This window comes from Sinocyclocheilus anshuiensis, unplaced genomic scaffold, assembly GCF_001515605.1.
Source record: "Sinocyclocheilus anshuiensis isolate Anshui unplaced genomic scaffold, SAMN03320099.WGS_v1.1 scaffold63, whole genome shotgun sequence".
In the NCBI taxonomy this organism is placed as follows: Eukaryota; Metazoa; Chordata; class Actinopteri; order Cypriniformes; family Cyprinidae; genus Sinocyclocheilus; species Sinocyclocheilus anshuiensis.
In genome coordinates this window covers 10,460-19,895 of record NW_015552625.1, presented here as the reverse complement: position 1 = coordinate 19,895, position 9,436 = coordinate 10,460, and the positions used below count along the sequence as shown (strand labels likewise).

Below are 9,436 nucleotides of genomic sequence, written 5' to 3'. Positions count from 1 at the left end.
TATATGCCATTTCACGATAACATAAAAAGTAACAAAAAATATCAAACAATTGTTTTAGCCACAAATACTGTAATTAATAAACTGTACAAATTTACAACTTCAAAATACGTGACAACTTGCCTCAACCTGACCTGATCTTTCAATTAAAATCTACCTTCATTATATACTTGACTCTTGTCTGAATGTTTCATTATATTCACTTGTTTAAACATAAGGTGAAGATATTATGCTATAATTACTTTGGTTGACATAACTTACAAAAAAATATATTTTAATTTAAGAGGGTTTTGAACTAGATATTTTAAAAGTGTGACAATTAGCCCCAGTCTCCCATATTGTAGACATTCAGCAAGGTACAATCTGATATTTCTTTTCCTTTTTTTTTTTTTATCCTTTTTTGACTTTTAGCCACTGGTGAACTATATCCAAGCAGTATATAACTTTGAAGTATGTGGCTGGTGGTGAGACATGGGAAGGTGTCCCATTACAGACACGCAAATGCTAACGGCCAGTGTGCACGGTAAATGATCAGGAACGAGGAGAGAGTGCTGGGACACTTCGCAGAGACGCTTCCTCTGCGCCGTGTCCCTGGGCTGCCGCTGCAACTCAACACCAGCGATATCGATCGGACTCCTAAGCCTCCACCAACCTGGTCAAACCCGAGTCCTTTCTGATATTTACCCACTAAAGTATTCCCTTCTGCTAGCACTGCCAACCCACAAGACATGGAGGGAGAAAAAAAGTCAATTATATACAACGTGCTTGGTTTCCCCTCAAGGATGGAATCCACCCTTTCTAATCCGATCAATTCATGTCAGACAGGAGGCTGGATTCAGCGCTATCTCTGAAGTCCTGTAATCCAGGCTAAGTCTTCACACTGCCTGCCTCACCTCCACAAGAAAAGGGTTTGGTCCAGAGCGTGATACAGCAAATTAGCCGTAGTGTGCATTCAGACACACTGCAGTGGATGGGTGCCAGTGCGCTAACAGCTAAGCATAATTGGATAAGCAATTCAGCTAATTCCTATAGTCAATTCTACAGTTGGCACATACAATATAGGGGGACTGGGGCTAGTTGCCACACTTTTTATTTTCCTTTTATTTTTGAAAGTCAATTTCTATATTAGCAGGTGTGTTGAAACACATAAAACAATAAAAAAAAATGATATGCCATTTCATAATAACATAAACAGCAATACAGAAAAAAATAAGTATTTTGAAGAATTAAGGCATTTTTAAGTATTTTTGAAAGTCAATTTCAATAATAGCAGGCACACTGAAATTAAACAATATAATTGTAGACATTCAGCAAGGTACAATCTGATATTTCTTTTCCTTTTTTTTTTTTTATCCTTTTTTGACTTTTAGCCACTGGTGAACTATATCCAAGCAGTATATAACTTTGAAGTATGTGGCTGGTGGTGAGACATGGGAAGGTGTCCCATTACAGACACGCAAATGCTAACGGCCAGTGTGCACGGTAAATGATCAGGAACGAGGAGAGAGTGCTGGGACACTTTAATTTCCACTGACATATTGTGCTTCATGTACAGTCTGAATGGCTCCATAAAGAAAGTGTAATGATGGTCCAGGACCCTGGCCAAATAGCTGACATGCACGGCTTCCCTGGTCAGCTCAGCACCGGGTTTGATCCGTCTCATTACACCAGTCATTCAAATAATGGGCAGCTATGGGAGCTCTGGTAAAGCTGCAACTAATACACATGCCAAAGTCTACATCATAGTGGTTCATTCTCACTGTCTGCTTAGTATGCACAGGTGTTCAGGGCTGAGAAAGTAAACATATAAATCTACATTTTTAATTTAAAACATACTATAATAAAATTATATAAACAGATATAAAATTTCAAAATTACATATAGCAAAAATATTATATGAATAATTTATCTAATTAGCATTATCTAAAAACTATGTAAAAATAATAATGTTATTTTAATGTTATATTATATTAGTAAAAAAAATACTATAATACTACTAAAAAATACAATATACTTAATATATTCATTTTCTGAAATGTCCTCTAAAACTTACAAATACTAAATATAAAATGCATTACAATCAAGAACGTTCTAATCTGATCTTATATGAGAAACTGAAGGAAGCTCAGATAAATCATCACCTATAAAAGGATCTCACGATCCACAGTCTAGCAATAACGATATATTTTCAAACCGGTTCGTAAAAACAGCACTAAAGCTTGTCTACCGAGATCGGAAAAGAACAATAGCTCCTTATTCTCATTCAGATGAATGCATGGTAAGGAGAGGGAGAGGTGCGATAAATCGGCCACCCCTGCTCTTGTCTCGCTTCAAAAGAATCTGTTAGAGAGAGAGGGAGAGGGGGAAAAAAAAGCAGGGAGCAAGACCCACACGATGTAGTTCTAGCCAATTGCATTCCAGAGAAGTGACCATGGCTGGAGATAAACAATGCACAATAGATCACGCTCCTCAAAAGGTATAAAAGAAAGGCAGATGCCGCAGGAATAAGGCAATAGCAGGAGAAAAGAAATAATCAGCGTTTCTCCATCAATTCCGAAAAGCATAATTGTTTAAATCCTTTATTCAGGACTGCCATTAACCCTGTGCAGTGTATGGCTGTAACAATCTGCATGTGAAGGGAAATAGGAACCTCTCTCTCTCTCTCTCTCCCTATGTGAGGTTGCCAGGCTCACCCTCTCCAAACCACAGCCAGAGCCAAAATCGCTTTAAATTGTTCCTCACTGTCGCAAACAAAAAAGCATTTAACACTCACCCATTGTGCGGGGACTGATCTCTCAACCACTCTAGCACCCCGTCAACACAAGCCCAGATATCCTTCCACAGATATGTAAACAGCCCACTAAGATTTCTTTGTTTGGATTTTGAAGCTGGGTAGGTTTGCCTTTGCTGCGCTTGCTTTTACAGCTTAGAAGCAGGTGGATGACAAAACATCAATCTCTCCAGGCACAATGTGTAGCACGCACGCTTGACACTCTACACAAGCAATATACAATCACACACTCCAATACAGGACTCTCAGCTGTAATGATGTGTGTTTGCTTAAAGGCAGCTTTACTGAATATTTGAGCATTTTTGGATTAAAAACACACAGTATATTAGAGCCTGTGAGGCTTAATGTAGGGGGAATTAGACACCAAAACATCCATCCATAGACATCTGCATCCATAGCATCTGAGCAGAAAATGATAAGGGCAGGGGAAAGTTCTTTTTCACTGTTTATATTTTAACCTAAGTATTAATGCAAGACAGGTGCTATAGTCTATTGGGGGAAAATATTTTTTTAAGTGGGGTGTTACCACACTGGAAACCTGTCAGAGAACAACTGATATGCTGATATTTGTGAGATTCTGGCTACTGTATGTGTCACGCTATTTAGTCCAGTGAGTATTTCTCTGAATCAGTCTAAACACATAATCTTGGCTACAAATAATAATAATAATAAATAATAATAATAAATAATAGTAATTAAGGTTTCCACCATCTTGCCCAGTGAAAACAAATAAAGTTAATTTAACGTCATACACTGAAACACGCCTTGATCCAGTTCTCATCAGTTCATTTTTAATTAATTTAATAAACACATACTCTTTTTCTTAAATAAATAAATAAATGTAAATAAAAATAAGCACCTCTTCTATAATTACAGGATAAATACATAAAAAAAAAGTTCGAAATGATTCAATCGAATCAAAAAAAGATGTCCTGATAGCCTAGTAACAACAAAAGTATAAAAGGAAAACATTTATGAAATACAAACTATCCATGAAACAGCGAACATGTAAAAGGTAACATACAATAGCATCGATCGATTTGAACAAATAATTACTACAATAATGTATGGTTTGATAAAAACGTGACAACTACCTACCTGAAAATATCAGTCCTGAAAATACTGTTAAAGCTCTTCATAAGTTAGTTGACTATATCTTGTTGTCTAATATATGCAAGTCTGGGTTTATTGCGTTCACTTGTTCACCCAGCAGATACAACAAAAATATGATGATACTGGAATTTTAGTTTGGAGAACAGAAGTCATAAAACTGTGTTTTTACTGCTGCAAAATGCTTCTAGAATAATTGCGTCACATGGGGCGTTTTAGCCTAACGTTACCTGTTGCACTGTGTGTAGTTTGCTTGTTTTGATTTTGGTTAAGCGAATATAAACACCCATCAAGTGATTAACTAATGGTGCGTTCACGCCATATTGGAATTCCCGTAATTACAAGATTCCAACTTATAAAAAGCATTCACGTCCTCGTAGAACTCGTAATTACAACTTGAGAACTGGGAGTTTTCTGAGAGCTACGACGCCTCCATTCAGAACTGTCGTTTCTTTTCCACTTCAAGTTCTTCTTCTTCTTCTTTAGTTTTTTGGCGCATAACAATCTAAATGTATAGCACCACCTACAGTACGTTGCTGTTGTGCAGTCATGTTAGCTATTATATTCAAAGTGAATTATGAACATAAAAAAGGAAAAATTTTTATTTTTATAAAAAAAATAAAAAATATAATTCTCCATAAACTCTTCCCTTTACCAGATTCCCAGGTTCCAGGGACCCATCTGGCGCTGCGTCTCCAGCTCCTCCAGAATACTTCCCTGGTTCCCTAAAATCCTGATCAGGCTACAGCATCCCTGTTTGATTTTAAATCCTCTCACTCAACCCTGTACTATAAATGTAATTTTTTAAACATTTTTTCAAATTTTATTAAACTCATATCCTAACAAGTACCCAAAATCCTTATTTACCTTTCCCTTTTTATTTAAGTATGTTATTAATTCCTTTCTTTCTTCATCATATTTTTTTACAATCGTATATTACATGCTCTCTACTGTTTCTTTTTCCCCACAATACTCACATAAACCATTCTCATGTACTCCAGTAATAAATAGTGATGCATTCAGTCCTGTGTGTCCAAGTCTCATCCTTGTTATAATGACTTGTTCCCTCCTGTTTCTACCACTAATGTTTCATTTATTATTAACATTTTTTTAAATATTAAGTAAATGCCTCCCCTTATTATCTGAATTCCATATTTCTTGCCAATCCTTTAAAATATTTTCCATAATTATAGTTTTGACTTCACCTACTTAAAGCAACATTAACATCTACTTCTTCCTTTTTTAAAGCATCTTTTACCAATTTATCAGCTGTTTCATTTCCCAATATGCCCACATGTGCTGGCACCCAGCAGAAACCGACTAATACACCTTTTCTTTGTACACGGCACACGCCATGATAATGTCAATATTTCACTTAAGTCTTCTCTACATGAATGATGGGTGGACAATCCCTCCTGCGTAATCTGTTTTTCTTTTTCTCCTTGTAGCTGGAAATGAGCTCACAGACAATTTGCAGGCTATATATATATTTTTTTTTTATAATTACAGTCTTGCTTGCGAGAACTCCGGTCTGACGCACGTGGGTTCTCGCGTTATTTCCTTATCACTTCTCACGTGCGTTTTGCTGTGAAATGTAGTTTGCGGACCAGACAGAGCTGTCGGCGATTCTTCCTATTGTAAAGTCATGCAATGTGAAACCCCCTGTCGCAGATCCAACGTGCAGTGTGAACACTCTTTATCACTTCTCGCGTGTGTTTTGTTGTGAAACATAGTTTGCGGACCAGACACAGCTGTCGGCGATTCTTCCTATTGTGAAGTCATGCAGTGTGAAGCCTCCTGTCGCCAATCCGTCGTGCAATGTGAACACAGCAGCAACTGAATGCTACCCCAGATAGTCAAGCAGTGTGAAAACAACGGCGATCCGACGAGTTTGAAAATCGTGCAGTGTGAACTCGGCATAAGAGTGGGTTTCTTAAGAAGTGGGGTTATACGAGCTTGTTTAAATGTTGAGGGAAAAACATCAGTGTGAGATGATACTCTTTTAGTTATTGATACATTCAAGTCCGGGATAAAAACTCCTATTCCTGCAAGCCCTATATTTGGGTCTTTTGATCCATCTGTATAAATATGCGTACTCGCATAAAATATTTGCTGTAAATGTCTATTCACCATATATTTAATATTACCCATTTCCTCCAAGTCCCTTTTCTTGTCTAGTATTTCCAAATCAATTTTAACTTCAGGAATTAACCAAGCTGGTACCTCGCCCCATACTGGAGACATACTACATTCTATATTTGCAATCTGATATCTTTCTGCTAGTTGATTAATATTCCATCCAAAACCCTTCCCTTTTTCCTTTGTATATTCCCAACAATTATTCAATACATCTTTAGAAATATGTTCTCCAGCATGACTGGTGAACAGCATTGTCCAGCATTGGTGTCCAGCATTGGTGTCCAATATACTAGGGACAATTTTACTCTACGTAAACTTAATGGCATTTCATTTGCCTCTACTAATAGTGCATTGAGTTGTTTTAGTTGCTCCTAGACATATCCTGAGTGCTCTGTATTGTATTCTATCTAATCTCCTTAACAATGTTGCTGATCCTGCATCATACACCATACATCCATAGTCAAGTATAGATCTAATCAGGGCTTGATATATTGTTAACATAGTTTCTCTATCTGCTCCCCACTCTTTTCCAGCAACTGATCTCATCACATTTAAAAATTTCCTGCATTTTTTATCTGTTTCTTCAATATGTTTCTTCCAAGTATAACTTTCATCAAACCAAATTCCCAGATATTTAAAAACGAACTCTTTCTAACGGTTTACCTTAAAATACCAGCTCAGTGTCTGTTGGAACTTTCACCGCAGGCTCTGTTTAGGCGTTGATAGTGTTGCCATAGAGAAGCATATTTCCGAGTCCGAGGACGTGAACAGCTCCGAGTAGAACGTCACGTGCTGTCATCTCGAAATTACGGTAATTACGATATGGCGTGAACGCAGCATACCACTAAACTTTATATGTCATACAATAGCACGTCTTTTACAAGATGTTGAGGGATTCTGTTCGTGTACACTGCTAATATATTGCAGAGATACATTTGGTTATTAATTTCTTTTGCAAATTAGTTCAAATAAAGTTCGGTCATTCAAACTTTAATGACGTCAGCGTCAGCGACGCTTGAGTCTTTCCGCGGGAAGTTACTTTCGCTTTGCCTGTATCACAACAGCGGATAAAGCTTCTGACAGTAGTGTTCTGCCTATAAAGCGTTAGTCTGTGTTTATATGGTTTAGTTTATTGTCCAGACATCTAAATAGGTGTTTAGCTAGCGGTTTATATTCAGCCTGTGCTTTGGCATACTTACTTTTCATCATGAACTGTTTGCTGATGAGAGAAAGTCCTATGATTATTCCGCTTAATAAGGAGAAGACAGTCTATGACGGGTTCATCACAGTACTGATAAGAAAAGTTTCACATCTCAGTTCACAGTCATACTAAATAAGACTGTGTAATGTGTCGTGTGGATCGTACCAGAAGGTGAACCGATTGTCACAAGTGTCACATTTTTCTCATTATTTTATCTTTGACCGGAAAAAGACTTAAGGATAAGAATATCTCTACCGGCTGATCGTCAGATGAAACAGGCAAAGTATGATTGCAATAGTATTTCTTTAAAAGTAGTTTTTGTATATGATGGCCGTCAAATGTTATGTCGGTGTATATGTTATTGCCTTTTTTATTAAGGTAGCAGAGAACATAAACAACATCAAACAAAATATCAACGTGAAGAACATTAGACCATTTACAAGATATAGTCATATATAAAATGTCTTAATTAATAAATCTCAGTTACACTTATAACAAAATATTCTATATTGTAAGCAAAAATACTATAAAATCAATTTCATATTTGTATTTTTTGATAAAGTTACCAAAATGCTTTTAAACCGCTCCAAGGCTTTTTCATTCCATTTAAATTTGTGTATATAATGTTGAGCCAGTATAAATAAGTCACTCATAAACAGTACATTTTTATTATTTTCTGTTTTTTTATTTTTTTTTATTTACCATTTTATTTGATAAATGATTCCAAAATGATTATTATTAATATTATTAAATTTTCTTGTGCTTGTCTTTGGTTGTCGTCAAATGTTATGTCGGTGTATATGTTATTGCCTTTTTTATTAAGGTAGCAGAGAACATAAACAACATCAAACAAAATATCAACGTGAAGAACATTAGACCATTTACAAGATATAGTCATATATAAAATGTCTTAATTAATAAATCTCAGTTACACTTATAACAAAATATTCTATATTGTAAGCAAAAATACTATAAAATCAATTTCATATTTGTATTTTTTGATAAAGTTACCAAAATGCTTTTAAACCGCTCCAAGGCTTTTTCATTCCATTTAAATTTGTGTATATAATGTTGAGCCAGTATAAATAAGTCACTCATAAACAGTACATTTTTATTATTTTCTGTTTTTTTATTTTTTTTTTATTTACCATTTTATTTGATAAATGATTCCAAAATGATTATTATTAATATTATTACATTTTCTTGTGCTTGTCTTTGGTTGTTTTGCAGATTTCATTGTTGTTGGCAAATGAAACGGCTACTTCATGGTTATCAACATATTGTGAAGCAGGTACAATAAATCAAAGGCAAATAGTTTGCAGCTATTTTTCATCATTCTAGAAATACGTCTTAATTAACACATAGCCTAATGTTTGGCATGGGGGATTTATGATTTACCCTGCCTAGATTTATGCGGTACCCTAACTAGTTAAAGTTCATTATTTTCTTATGAATTTAAAATGATTAATAATTAACTCTAATGGTCACTCTCATTAGTCAAGTGACAGGTGCTGCTCTTGATGTTCTGTATGTAGCCTAGGGCTGTCAAAATGACTGAAAAACTACATTTGAATTTTGTACTTAAATATTATCAATATTCGAATTATATTCGAATTTAAAAGGCATAATTTCAGTTAGGGGGGAAAAAGATTTTGGCTTCTCTCCTGAGGCCACAAGAGGGCGCATCGAACGAAATATTATGCACGTTTCTTCAAAGCATAATAAAATAACACGACTATCTTTGAAAAAAGTGCATAATGTTTAAAATAATGTTTATAAACCTTATATAATTAAAGTTGCTTAAACAATTAGAAACAAAACAGAATCATGCATGTATGTATAGTTTAATACAAAGGACCGAAAACCAATCACAAAGAGAACTTTCTTCATTTAAAAACTTGAGATGCACTCAGATGGGGAAAAACCGCTATAAAGTCTTGAGACATGTTTTTAAAAAGTTGAACTTGCATTAATTTTCCATGGCTTTCTAAACATGCGGCTCTCTTGTGCGAGACGCGAGTGCAACAGTGATAGATGTCCCTCTAGAACAGGGGTCTCCAACCCTTTTTACACCACGGACCGGTTACGTTTGGAAAATATTCTCGTGGACGGGGGGGGTGTATTATATTTATATATATATATATAATATATATATATTAGGCAATTATAGAGTATTATAATAGCATTAGTGGTTCAAC

The 9,436-nt window shown here is 35.5% G+C and overlaps 2 long non-coding RNA genes across 5 annotated transcripts in view; one reads left to right on the top strand and one right to left on the bottom strand.

Annotated features, from left to right (window-relative positions):
* The window catches only part of LOC107666528 (uncharacterized), a 158,816-nt gene extending 154,513 nt beyond the window's left edge, over window positions 1-4,303 (bottom strand). For 3 of the 4 annotated variants that reach the window (XR_001631675.1, XR_001631673.1, XR_001631672.1), the window contains exon 1: window positions 3,887-4,303. This is a non-coding gene — a long non-coding RNA (uncharacterized LOC107666528). The remainder of the gene's footprint in view (window positions 1-3,886) is intronic. The other variant, XR_001631674.1, reaches the window with a different exon arrangement.
* A 3,160-nt stretch (window positions 4,304-7,463) lies between these two features.
* Window positions 7,464-9,436, top strand: part of LOC107666527 (uncharacterized) — a 6,992-nt gene continuing 5,019 nt past the window's right edge. Inside the window, exons 1-2 of the long non-coding RNA XR_001631671.1 lie at window positions 7,464-7,521; window positions 8,469-8,529. This is a non-coding gene — a long non-coding RNA (uncharacterized LOC107666527). The remainder of the gene's footprint in view (window positions 7,522-8,468; window positions 8,530-9,436) is intronic.